The 14,053-nt window shown below is 38.7% G+C and overlaps 1 protein-coding gene across 7 annotated transcripts in view; it reads right to left on the bottom strand.

Annotated features, from left to right (window-relative positions):
- Positions 1 to 14,053, bottom strand: part of nlgn2b (neuroligin 2b) — a 170,974-nt gene that overhangs the window by 22,260 nt on the left and 134,661 nt on the right. The window lies entirely within an intron of this gene.

Here is a 14,053-nt window from a genome sequence, read left to right as displayed (position 1 = left end):
TAAACGTACCTATTAAGACAGACAGCTTTAAGATCTACTGTGATGCAAGGATCTAATATAACGCATCAGATATTTTTTCCAACAGTTAACCAAACATTCACTTAAAGGGATAGTTCACTTTAAAATGAAAATTCTGTCATCATTTACTCATCCTCATGTTGTTCTAAACCTGTGTGAATTTTTTTTCTCTGATGAACACAAAAGAAGATATTTTGAGAAATGATGGTACACACACAGCAGATAGTGACCATTGACCTCCATAATAGGAATAAAAATATGATGGAATTTAATGGGTATACCGTCAACTGTGTGCTTGTTTGGAAATATTTTGGAGGTATTGTGATAAATGATGAAGAAAATATTTTGATAAATGATGGAAAGCATACAGTTGACGGTACCCATTAAATTCCATCATATTTTTTTATTCCTACTATTGAAGTCAATGGACACCATCTGGTGTGTGTTTACCATCATCCGTCAGAATATCTTCTTTTGTGTTCATCAGAAACGAGAAATTCATACAGGTTTAAAACAACATGAGGATGAGTAAATGATGACAGAATTTAAATTTTTGGGTGACCTATCCCTTAACAGATTATATCTGCATGAATTGATATTTTGAAAACCTGTGTGCACGAGGATCTGTAAGTCAGTGCGAGGAAGATCGTTTTCATATCTTATGGCTCTTAATAACTCTTTAAACATCAAGCAAGTCCTGCACTTTATTTTTTTATTCCTGCATGTCTTAAAATCGAAACCAAAACGTCACGCGCGCCCATGTGGATGGACACGTATCTTTGAATAGGTTAAGCATTTAGGACAGTACACCTTTATACTGAGTATAATGAGAATTAGCCCTCAACATGTTGCCAATGAATATTAATTTGTTCACTGGACATGAATACTCAAGAAAGTTAAAAAATAAAACTTAATCTGTTAAATTGGGTGGACTGATGTCCCTAGTTGAGTAAACTCAGAAAGTTGTTGATTGACTAGTTATTTTAAGTTGGCTCAACTAATTTTTCGTTTTTATTGTATTGAAGTTGGCATAACTCACTTAATTAAGTTGGGTAAACAACTTGGCCCAAACATTTAGTAAACAAGAAAAAGCTAGGGAAAATTAGTACTAAGATTTTTTCATTGTGCTGACAGTGTAACAACATTAGGGTGACTAAATAATTTTTGGGGGTGAACTGTCCCTTTAAGCTGTAATTTTCCACCAAATAATGCCATCAACTGCCATCCACTCTTGCTGAGTGTAAACGTAATCTTTTTCTTAAATAGAAATAAACAGTTGATCACACTAAATCTCTGCAATGCCCTCCCTCATTTTGTGCTCTCCGTTGACATTTACATTTGCAAAGTAATCTTCACAGGTTCCAGCACTGCAAACATTTATTGTTACACCTTAAATTACAATTTATAATTAGCAATTATCGTCCACAAAATGTGAAGCGCATTTCGGAAACATAAATAGCTCAAAGCAAACAACCTTCAGAGGTGCACGGTGGCACGTGAATCATAATTCGGGGCTTCTGTGTAGTGAATGACTAAAAGTGCAAACCATTAAAATAAAGACGTGTGAAGTTAATAAGGAAAATCTGTTTATTCAAACAAGATACATTTCAATAAAGGGTTAGAAGATGCTGAATAGAACGAGCAAGCGATGGGAGAAGGTAACCAGACGGGAGAAACAGGAAGCGGATAGACTTGCTAAGGGAACCGTACTAACCCACGGGGTCTATATACAGTGCATTTTCCCCTCAGAGTTCATTCATTAGTTAATTAGTTAATTAGTCAGAGCAGATGGCTGTGGTTCACATATCAGGAGCTCTCAGGGGCAGCTGGGTGGAGGTAGAGATGAGGGAGGGTGTCAAAAACGCACACGTTAAGACCACAGCATGAGCACAACTAATGCTGCTCGACTGATGCCGTACACTGTACACATGAAAGCATTCACAGCTCACCAGGGCCCTTTCATCAGAATATGTGAAGAGTTTCAGATAGCCATCGGCAGGGCGTATGAATATACAGTACTGTACTGTAGATATCAATAGGGGATTACATAAACTGCTCCAGGATAATGATAACTACAACTGCAGGTCTAAGATCATTTTTCCAGCTCACAACTAAAACTTATTTACTAGCCACATAGAAAAAAAAGAGATCAGCAGATTTTTATACTAACTTTAAGATTTAATGCATGTTTGCACTGAATAAAGTCCTAAAATCACAATGTAAAACACAAATATTTTTGCTCTTACATTTTCAATTGAATCAACTAGGACTTTCAAGGACTTGTAGTTGTAAATCCAAGAAAAAGTAAAAAAAAAGTTTTTTTGACAGTGCATTTTACATTTTAAAAGTACTCATACGAAGGTGACTTTAGTTTGTTTGCATATTTATTAGTGGCGGCTCGTGACAGCTCATCTGAAGGGCGCAAATTCAAAATAAGTGTTCGGAGTGTCATGTGTGTTGCTTGCGTTTTCATAATATGTGTTTGTTGCGTCATGTGAACTTGTTTTGTCAAATAAAGTGCCTGCTGCACATGCGTCAAAACTGTTTATGATAAAAGAGACGCTCACGTTCAAAAAGTACAAGCAAGACAGCTTAACAGTAAACTTTGATTACGCATGAGATTATGCGAGTATCTGGCAAACGCGAGCGTCTCTTTTATCATGAACCCTTTGGACGCGTCTGCGGCGGGCACTTGTTTTGACAAGACAGTTGATGCACATAGGATCACTCGACATATTTTGAAATGAGGAACCACACACATGACAGGCTACATACATGTTGTGGCGAACTTCGCATCGAGCGCCATTTATTTATTAACACCATTCCACCCTTTATGACTATATTCATGGTGAGAAATGGGTTATCTGTACACAAATTGATCTATATACAAGTTGTGGAAGGACAATATAGCATCTCCAATTTACCTAACCTGCATGTTTTTGGACTGGGAGAAATCTAGTACGCAAACCGTAGACTCAGGAGGTGGACCTGCTTGCTAAGAGCCAACAGTGTTTGAAACCACTGAGCCACTTTGAAACCTGAAATGACTTTAGTATATCAATTTGTCATACATAAGTTTTTCTTTAGGTTACCATTTTACTTGACTTTTTCCAAACTTCCAAAAAATTATGAAAACCAAAATTACATTGTCATTGTCGGTAAAGACAATGCTTAAAGGTGCAGTGTGTAATGTTTAGAAGGATCTCTTGACAGAAATGCAAAATAATAAACAAAACTATATTATCAGAGGTGTATAAAGACCTTGTTATAATGAACTGTTATGTGTTTATTGCCTTAGAATGAGACGTTTTATCTAAATACACAGAGGGTCCGATTACATGGAAGCCACCATTTTGTGCAGCCATGTTTCTACAGAAGCCCCTAACGGACAAACTTTTTTACTAAGTTGTCTCCAACAATGACATGTTTGTCCGGTGGCGGCTACCGTAGCTTCTCTATGTGTTTCAAAAGCAAGAGGTGAGCAGTGGACTGAGCCGTTGGTTACAATTCACAACCTCACCACTAGATGCTGCTAAAATTTACACACTGCACCTTTAAATGCTACAATTTTGCTGCACTGAGTGTTTACTGGTAAGAGACCATCAGTGTAAAAAATAACACATTATTTAGTAGGAGGGTTTTACATGAAATGTGAATATTGTATAGTAAGATGTACAACCAGCAACTTGAAGATCTAGAATGTATAGCTCCAGATGGCACGAAATCTGTTTTAAATATGTGCTTTTTAACATTCATTTACTACCTTCATGTCATTCAAAACCTGTATGGCATCTTCAGATCACCAAAGAAATCATTGATACCCTATGACTTCAATTGTATAGATATAAAATCACTTTTTTAAGACATTCTCAAAATGTTCCACAGAAAAACATACAGGTTTTGAATGTCAATGAGGATGAAGAAATGTTATTCTGGGTAAACCATTGTTTAAAGGGGACATTTCACAAGACTTTTTTAGGATGTCAAATAAATCTTTGGTGTCCCCGGACAGGGTTCCCACACCTTAGTAAACTTCAAATTCAAGGACCTTTCAAGGACTTTCCAGGTCCAATACCCTCAAATTCAAGGACTAAATGTGGGGACACATATTTCAAGTAAGAGCAAGGTTACATTGTGTTACCTTTTAAGATACATTGTTACAGTTCCCTTTTGAGGGAACTCGCGTTGCGTCACTACGGTGACACTTTGGGGATGCAGGGGTAGGTTCGTCTGAATGTGTATATCAAATTCAACCAACAGTGAGGCTTAACGACAAAGACAGGGTGACGCGGGAGCCAGGAAGTATATCGCTATCTGAAATATTGCCAAAGACGGCGTTACAGGGACGCAAGAAGTATGGCAAAGACGACGCAGCGTCTTGTTCCCTTCTCAGGGGACAACAGTTACATACGTAACCCAAGACATTTTCATGTGTCAAACACAACTATGCAAAACAGCATTTTAGTATGAATTAACATTCGCATACAGAAGATATAAGCATTTAAAGCGAACAGTTTAGCACGTGTGCTTAAAATGCTAAATTTTTAAAAAATATTATCCTACACTATACTATACATGGAATAATATGGATTTTTTTTCCAGAAAACTACTTGCATTAAATAGATTCGAGTCATTCTATGAAACGGGTGCCATTTGGGTCCGCAACATTTGATGAGATGCATAAGGCACAAAAATGTCCTAAAATGTTCTAACAAAGCTTAAAGTTATTCATTCAAGGGTTCTTGTTAACATGATATATGATAAAAACACTATTGTTAAAGAATAACATACTATTTTTAATAATTTTGCATTAGTACATAGCCATTTTCACATGTCCGTGTTGACCAACATGACATTTGCATCCAAAATATCACCAAATAAGTCATGTATTTTTTAAAAAAATATATTGTTTTCATGATTATATTTGTGTCCCTTTTCACATAAGATACATTTTATTCAAAATAAACCTTATTTTTTTGTAAATATTTGATGATTTGTGTGCGTCCCTCAATTTGACTTACCACCCCGTCACACTAACTTGTTTTATCTATAAATAATGTACTGTTGCTTTAAATGACATCACAAAGCACAAGTGACATCATTGGAGCCTTGTTGCCACCAAGAACAAAAACAGGCAAGTACTTACATTCCTCTATATTCTTTATTTGTTGATTTTTTGTGTTAGACAGGCTCTGTCAAGCTCAAAGCAACCACCCCGTCACGCAATATAGAGAGGGAAAACTAATTTCGATATATTTTTTACATTATTAATGCAAATAAAATTATATTTCAGATAGATTGCATGTATGCTAGGTGAGGAACTTGACCACATGGGAGATCTGCGGCCATTTTGGGATGATATTTACCATCCCGTCACATACCACCCCGTCACAAGTTTTATTGTGACGTGGTGGTAAGGGATGTGGGGGGGTGGTTCTGGTATAGACTAATAAATTGTTTCTGTTAACTTAACATGGTTTGTTTATTCATTCACTCACTATGTCACTCAATCACTAGGTCACTCAATCACTATGTCACTCACTCACTATGTCACTCACTCACTATGTCACTCACTCACTATGTCACTCACTCACTATGTCACTCACTCACTATGTCACTCACTCACTATGTCACTCACTCACTATGTCACTCACTCACTATGTCACTCACTCACTATGTCACTCACTCACTATGTCACTCACTCACTATGTCACTCACTCATTCACTCACTCACTGTGCCACTAACTCACTGTGACACTCACTCACTGTGACACTCACTCACTGTGTCACTCACTGTGCCACTCACTCACTGTGTAACTCACTCACTCACTCACTCACTCACTCACTCACTCACTCACTCACTCACTCACTGTGTCACTGACTCACTCACTCACTCACTCAATCACTCACTCACTCTGTCACTCACTCACTGTGTCACTGACTCACTGTGTCACTGACTCACTCACTCACTCACTCACTCAATCATTCACTCTGTCACTCACTCACTGTGTCACTCACTCACTGTGTCACTCACTCACTGTGTCACTCACTCACTGTGTCACTCACTCACTGTGTCACTCACTCACTCACTCACTCACTCACTCAATCACTCACTCACTCACTCACTCACTCACTCTGTCACTCACTCACTGTGTCACTCAATCACTCACTCTGTCACTCACTCACTGTGTCACTCACTCACTGTGTCACTCACTCACTGTGTCACTCACTCACTGTGTCACTCACTCACTCACTCACTCACTGACTCACTCACTCACTCACTCACTCACTCTCTCACTCACTGACTCACTGACTCACTCACTCACTCACTCAATCACTCACTCACTCACTCACTCACTCACTGTGTCACTGACTCACTGTGTCACTGACTCACTCACTCACTCACTCACTCACTCAATCATTCACTCTGTCACTCACTCACTGTGTCACTCACTCACTGTGTCACTCACTCACTGTGTCACTCACTCACTGTGTCACTCACTCACTGTGTCACTCACTCACTCACTCACTCACTCACTCACTCACTCACTCACCCACTCACCCACTCACCCACTCACCCACTCAGTCACTCACTCACTGTGTCACTCACTCACTCACCCACTCAGTCACTCACTCACTGTGTCACTCACTCACTCACTCACTCACTGTGTCACTCACTCACTCACTCACTCACTGTGCCACTCACTCACTCACTCACTGTGTCACTCACTCACTGTGTCACTCACTCACTGTGTCACTCACTCACTGTGTCACTCACTCACTCTGTAACTCAATCACTGTGTCTGTCACTCACTATGTCACCCACTCACTGTGTCACTCACTCATTCACTCACTGTGTCACTCACTCACTCACTGTGTCACTCACTCACTCACTGTGTCACTCACTCACTCACTGTGTCACTCACTCACTCACTGTGTCACTCACTCACTCACTGTGTCACTCACTCACTCACTGTGTCACTCACTCACTCACTGTGTCACTCACTCACTCACTGTGTCACTCACTCACTCACTGTGTCACTCACTCACTCACTGTGTCACTCACTCACTCACTGTGTCACTCACTCACTCACTGTGTCACTCACTCACTCACTGTGTCACTCACTCACTCACTGTGTCACTCACTCACTCACTGTGTCACTCACTCACTCACTGTGTCACTCACTTACTCACTGTGTCACTCACTCACTCACTGTGTCACTCACTCACTCACTGTGTCACTCACTCACTCACTGTGCCACTCACTCACTCACTGTGCCACTCACTCACTCACTCACTCACTGTGCCACTCACTCACTGTGTCACTCACTCACTCACTGTGTCACTCACTCACTCACTCACTCACTCACTCACTCACTCACTCACTCACTCACTCACTCACTCACTCACTCACTCACTCACTCACTGTGTCACTCACTCACTCACCCACTCAGTCACTCACTCACTGTGTCACTCACTCACTCACTCACTCACTGTGCCACTCACTCACTCACTGTGCCACTCACTCACTCACTCACTGTGCCACTCACTCACTCACTCACTGTGCCACTCACTCACAGTGTCACTCACTCACTCACTCACTCACTCATTCACTGTGTCACTCACTCACTCACTCACTCACTCACTCACTCACTGTGTCACTCGCTCACTCACTCACTCACTCACTCACACACTCACTCACTGTAATGATGCTCTTATTTTAGTTTTTCACAGCATGACCAAAGTTTCCAATGTTAATGTTTCCCCTCCCCCAGTTTTATAAAGATTAAAACAAGCATACCATATATAGATACACACTTTGTCCATACCACCTTGTCACGGTGAACCTATCTGTGACATCAGTTACCACCCCGTCACGGGGTCATTTTGTTAAAAACTTATGTAATAGAAAATACATTTTAAATAAATTAATGTTGAATGATGTTCTTGTTGTGTGGACTAATCAAATAAATGTAAGTTTATTTGTATTTTTTAAGTGTATTCGTATGTTTTTGTTCAAACAATGAGGCCATTGAAATGTCGAATTCATATTTCAAGATTAAAAAACGAATAATAATTATTTAAATTAAATTATAGACTTTCTATTGATGGTTTCCAAGAAAGGGACATTTTACTATTAGGAAAACATTAGATTTTATAAATATATTTCTTGTTTTACTACACAGATGGCATACATATTGTCCGTGACGGGGTGGTAAAAGAAAGACTTCTGTGCCAGAATAAAACTGATAATATTATTAACAATTTTGTACCTGAGCTGGGAAAATATGTTTTTTGGGAGGATTAACAATATATTTAAAGTTGTAAGTAAAAAAAATAAAGTTTGTTCTTAATGAAAATTTGGAAAATTGCAAAGTGGAAATGGCACCCGTTTCGTAGAATGACTCATTCAAGCCCTTTCAATGACCTGTATCTATATAGTTTTAAAGTTTTAGCTCAAAATACCATATAAATAATTTATTATAGCATGTTAATATTGCCTTTGTAGGTGTGAGCAAAAAATGTGCCGTTTCTGGGTGTGTCCTTTTAAATGCAAATGAGCTAATCTCTGCATTAAATAGCAGTGCCGTGGTTTGCTAGTGCAGATTAAGGGGCGGTATTATCCCCTTCTGACATCACAGGGGGAGCCACATTTCAATGATCTATTTTCTCACATGCTTGCAGAGAATGGTTTACCAAAACTAAGTTACTGGGTTGATCTTTATCACATTTTTTAAGTTGATAGAAGCACTGAGGACCCAATTATAGCACTTAAACATGAAAAAAGTCAGATTTTCATGATATGTCCCCTTTAAGGCCCGTTCCCAAGGACATTTACAACTGTACAGCACAGTCCTTAAACTACAATGATAAAGATAAAGAAGAATGAAATCGATTAAAATAAATATTTTTCAGCTGGTGAACAATAAACATTAACCGTCAATCAAACTCCTTTCAAATGAGCACATTTAGTACAGTGCGTGAACTTTATGTGAATAATCATAAAGTAATCATCTGTTTGTCTGGATGCTAATAGAGTTATTGCTATAGTGCAGTTATCTTAAGCTACATTGGTGTGAACAGGCCTTCAGGCTTAACTCTGCAGTTAGCTCACCCTTATATACCCTCATATCCTTTATGCAGATATCCATCACCGACTGCCTTCAGATACACACACTAGAACCAGGGGGAACGCTGTATGTAATCCAGCATGGATTAGGATGCAAACCCAAATGGGGTATGACTGTGTATCTGAGCATTCTGCATTATCATTGGTTTGAATGAATTTCTCTGCTTCACTGCGGATTCAAAAAAGCACTTCTGATGGTTATTTTTAGCTTGTTCACATATCTCCCTTCTGTCTCCACACTAACTCATTCTCTCTCTCCCCCCTTTTTTCTTTGCCCGTTTTCTCTTTTATCAGTTTCTATTCTCTCTCTCTCTCTCTCCCTTTAAAGGTGCAGAGGCATATAGCTCACACAGTGAGCTGGTGTGTGTGACTGTGGCTACTGGATAAAGAGTCCGGTTTTGTGCTAAACCTGCTTTTTTGATGCAGAACACCTTTGTGCTATTTTGCTTCCTTTGTGCATTTTTTGCTTGTTTGAAAATGCTTCATCCAATCCAATCATGCAATGGGGCTGGAATGGCAAGACACAAATACATAATCCTCTTCACCGCTGTAGAAAAACCTCTTCAAAGCAGAATAGACACACACAGAGAGAGATTTGAGAGAGAGAGAGAGAGATGCACCAAAAAGTTGGCCTTGTTCGCCCATTTACCAAAACACCTCACCTGCTTCAGCATTCGTATTTTCTCTATGTTTTTGTACAGTATTTGTGTGTAGTTATGTTTCTGAAGTGTGATACAAAATGGACTGCACAACATAGGGTTTGATTTGAACTGAACACTAGTTTACTGCCATAATAATCCATGATACACATTGGAATCTCCCTATAATGTAAAGATTAGCTTTACCTTCATGCTAGCTTGCGCTGTCTCAAGTAAACCTGTTGTCATCTGTGCTTTGCTGTAAGTTCCCAAACTCATTTTAGCAATGAAAAACATCCACAGGGTGTGAATCAGGAACACCATAACATTTTTTACCAGACTTGCAGTTTGTGGCGGCACATTCGCGACGCGCACGTCTGCATATATGCTTCATGCAACTTAAATAAGAGCTCAGTCGTCCGACGCCACGGGTATTTGTACAGAAACTGTCATTTGAGACAAAGGTAGTGATTAATGCGATGTGCAAACATCTATTTGTGGGTCAATTTTAATTTTGTGGCAGACTGAGAAATAAATGAATGTATGGGAATGTACAACGATGCTGTCACATGTATGATGTCACAGCAGTAGGCAGCGCAAATATAACGACACGCCCATAATCCCTCCCACTTCGAAGTGTTTCTAAACTCAATGGAAAAGCTAACCAAGCCAAAGTGAGGTGAGCTGACCCAACCTGACCCAAACCAAACTGTGGGATACTATGCAATGGAAAAGCACCATTTGTTTACATGAGTAAATGCTTAAGTTAACATGCACTAACAATGAAAAATATAGTTTTTCAGCATTTACTAACCTTTGATAATGTTAGTAAATGCCTATACAATTATTCATGTTAGTTACATTTTTTTATTTGAATAATATATTAGTAAATGCTGAAAATAACATAAGATTAATGTTGTCGATGTATTGTTAGTTGTTAGTTAAGCAATATCGCTCAAGTAGGAGTGTGATATAGCTCTATATAATCACGGCTGTGATTAGGCCAGATGCACGGCCGCAGGCCGAGTGCCGTAGGCAATCACAGCCGTGATGATATAGAGCTATATCACACGACTCCGAGAGCGTTATTGCTTTTATACAACAGTTCGACGGCACACGTTTGAAAAACGAAAACTAGAAAACAACAACGGAGTAATTTTAAAAGCCTCTTTGTTTGAGAACTACTTCTTCCGCCACGGATTTGAGGGCGGCCAGAATGACAGGTAACACTTTCGGCTGCTTTGAATCTCATATTAACTCAATGGACGGATTCCCTGTGTTTAAATATTACAATTTCTTGGTCACAAAGTGTAGTTTTAAGATTAGTTCAGTCGAGAATATATATGTATTATATTTAAATCTACAGTCGATTAGTAAAGATAGCGCCTGTTTGAACGTTTTCTTAGTGAGATTCGGTACGTATAAGAACCAAAGCATGAGCGGACGTCAGTGTTCACTCGCCCCGCTGACCACCGCCCTTCTCTGGGCTATATCTCTGACAGGGATTCCCTGGCTCTCATGCTGGCCTGATGGTCAAAAATAAGATCAAATCAGCAGTATTTGGTGTCATGATGAAACTATTACTTGTTTTTTAATTCATATTTAGTGTCTTTTGTGTTGTTATTGTTTTGGCGCGAGGTAAAAGTTAATAAAACTATACTTATATAATGTTACTATTGGTTTACCATTTCATCTTAACGCGATACGAGCACTCGATTATTATTAGGCTTCGTTCTTGTCAGTACTATATAAAACAGTTGTTTATAAGTGTCAGAGAGATGTTTTTGCATGCTGCTTATAAATATACCAGTGGCGATATCTCATAACATGTTTTAATAGTCACGTCGCGATTAAATAAATGATCAATGTCCACATTTAAAAGCTGCGGTGCTTACCTGCAGTTCCACAGTGTTTTCGCATTCTGATAAGAGATATAGCTCCAGAAAAAAACGAGTGTTTACATTCCTCTTTCCAAGTGTTAATCGTCCACACGATGTGGCAAGACATAACTCCCATTAAGTTTAACGTAACATCCAAGAGCGCTGATCTTTGACGGAATAATAACTTCCTATTGGGGATTCACAGACTGATTTATGAGCTAGTGAACGAATGAGACACACGGAGAGTGTTTAAAAACAGGGCGTCTGTGTTTTTCCATTCAGAGATGAGCCTGTTTAGGACCTCCATTCACTAGGTGGCGGAATGATACGAAAGGTGAAGCGGTTACTGTGCCGTTATCAGTACAATATCGCATAGCTCTTAGCCAATCAGATTCGAGAATCAGAAAGAACTGTTGTATAATTCATGTTAGCTGATGCATTTACAGTACAACTGTGTACTAAGTGTTTTCATTTAAACATAATAACATTTGATTTGATTAGCGTGTTGAACAAGATTAAGGCATTTACTGTATATTTAGGTAAATGTAAAGTAATCTAGGTATTTTATTTACATTTGCATACTGTGCACTACATACTACTGTATGTACAGTAGCAATAGTAAGAGAGTCATGCTATTGCAAACATACTGTACACTGTAATGATGCTTTGAGCGTACCACCCCAGCGACAGAAAAGGTACAGTTTTGCATATATTTTTTTCTGACAGTGTGTTTCCAATGTGACAAATTAGCCAGAAGAAATGTTTGAACCAAACTGCAAAGCATTAAAGCATTTTTATACGAAAGTGGATTACATTTTAAAATAAGGCAGATGTATTCATTCACATCATCTTACAGTGCATTCAAGTTTTACATTTATCTGTGTGTGTGTGTGTGTGTGTGTGTGTGTGTGTGTGTATGTGTGTGTGTTGATTAAGAATAAAACTCATGATGACCTTGGCATTGCTAGCGCTCTGCTCTACAAGTTCAGCTACAAGAACGTCATTATTTTAAAGATGTATGCGTTAATCCAAAGTGACTTACAGGATATTCAAGATATACATTTTATAATTTTTGTATTCAGACACATGACATAGCTAGCCGTCGTAATTTTATTAACCATTTTAATTTCCGAGATGTCTAATTGAATTGATCGTCGTCTGTTTCATAAACTAGGTATGCCGTACTCAGTGTATTCTGCATAGTAGGCAGAAATCAGTACGCTGGTATTTTATATGAAACACTAATGCTCTGCTTAGCCTACTTGGTATGCAGACATCTAATAAAAGAGCTTTTGAGCAGTGTATTAAATAAAAACACAGCTGAGAACACACACAGTCCAAAACTACCCCACAACTGTGGCTGTGATCCACTCAGATCATCTCATCTCTACAGGGAAATGTTTCATTTACAATCTTACTCTGTTCAGATTTATATCCAATCTGCCACTTTAAACTCACCCTGCGCTTCTGCATAATCACACTTTCGTGTGAAGAAGATGTGGTTTCAATATGCCGGGAAACCCGTAATTGTGCTGATTCGCCCCGCACCCGGTTCACTCCACAGCATGTCTCCAAACTTTCATGTGACACCTAAACCGAGCTTAAAAACTTAAGCGAGCCTTAATATCATTACTAACAGCTTGGAAATGTATCCATAATTGGGTCTTTTTACATTTTAGAGCCTTGGAAAGCGTGAAGAAGGCTTTTACGTCTTTCTGATTGGGTTGCTGAAATTCTTATGTCCACGCTAAAATCACTTTTCGGTATCTTTAAATTGACGTACAGCGTAACACTTCTTCTAGAGTTTCGGCTGTGTCTGCTTCCTGATTGAATTACTGTAATTCTTCAGTCTTAGATGAGGGTCACTTACTAATGTGTTAAAGTTGAAATCGAAAAGAACGCCTCATTTTTGTGGTGCAATGGTTGTAAAATAGTCTCATGACTCAAAAATGTTGGGAATACAGAGCATTTCTCATAAGGTTCTCAGACAGGACCGTGTGTGTGGTGTTTTATAGCCAGAAGCATTGACTATCAATGTCACTGGGGCAGTACCCTGTTTAAAAGATTAAAAATTAACCGCATTAGGCTAAATTAAATTATTATGGAGTTAAATCATATTTTACATATTTTTTTAGCATTATAATTTAACCAAAAAATCTTATGAAGTCACATGATAGCTCTCAAATCTTATTGATGCTTCATGATTCATGCATAATTTCTAAAACAACATATGAAGAGGCATCACGCCAGGTTCGACATGCAAGAACTGATGATGTTTACTTTCAATGACGTCAAAACAGGTGCAGAGCTACAGTACTTGGCACAATTCTGTGATACTTGTTGTATGTTTATTTTTTGTCATTTCTGCAGCTTGACAGCATTCATCA

Source organism: Misgurnus anguillicaudatus, chromosome 12 (assembly GCF_027580225.2).
Source record: "Misgurnus anguillicaudatus chromosome 12, ASM2758022v2, whole genome shotgun sequence".
Taxonomy (NCBI): Eukaryota; Metazoa; Chordata; class Actinopteri; order Cypriniformes; family Cobitidae; genus Misgurnus; species Misgurnus anguillicaudatus.
The sequence above is the reverse complement of the archived record's forward strand: the minus strand, read 5'-3'. Positions and strand labels throughout refer to the sequence as shown.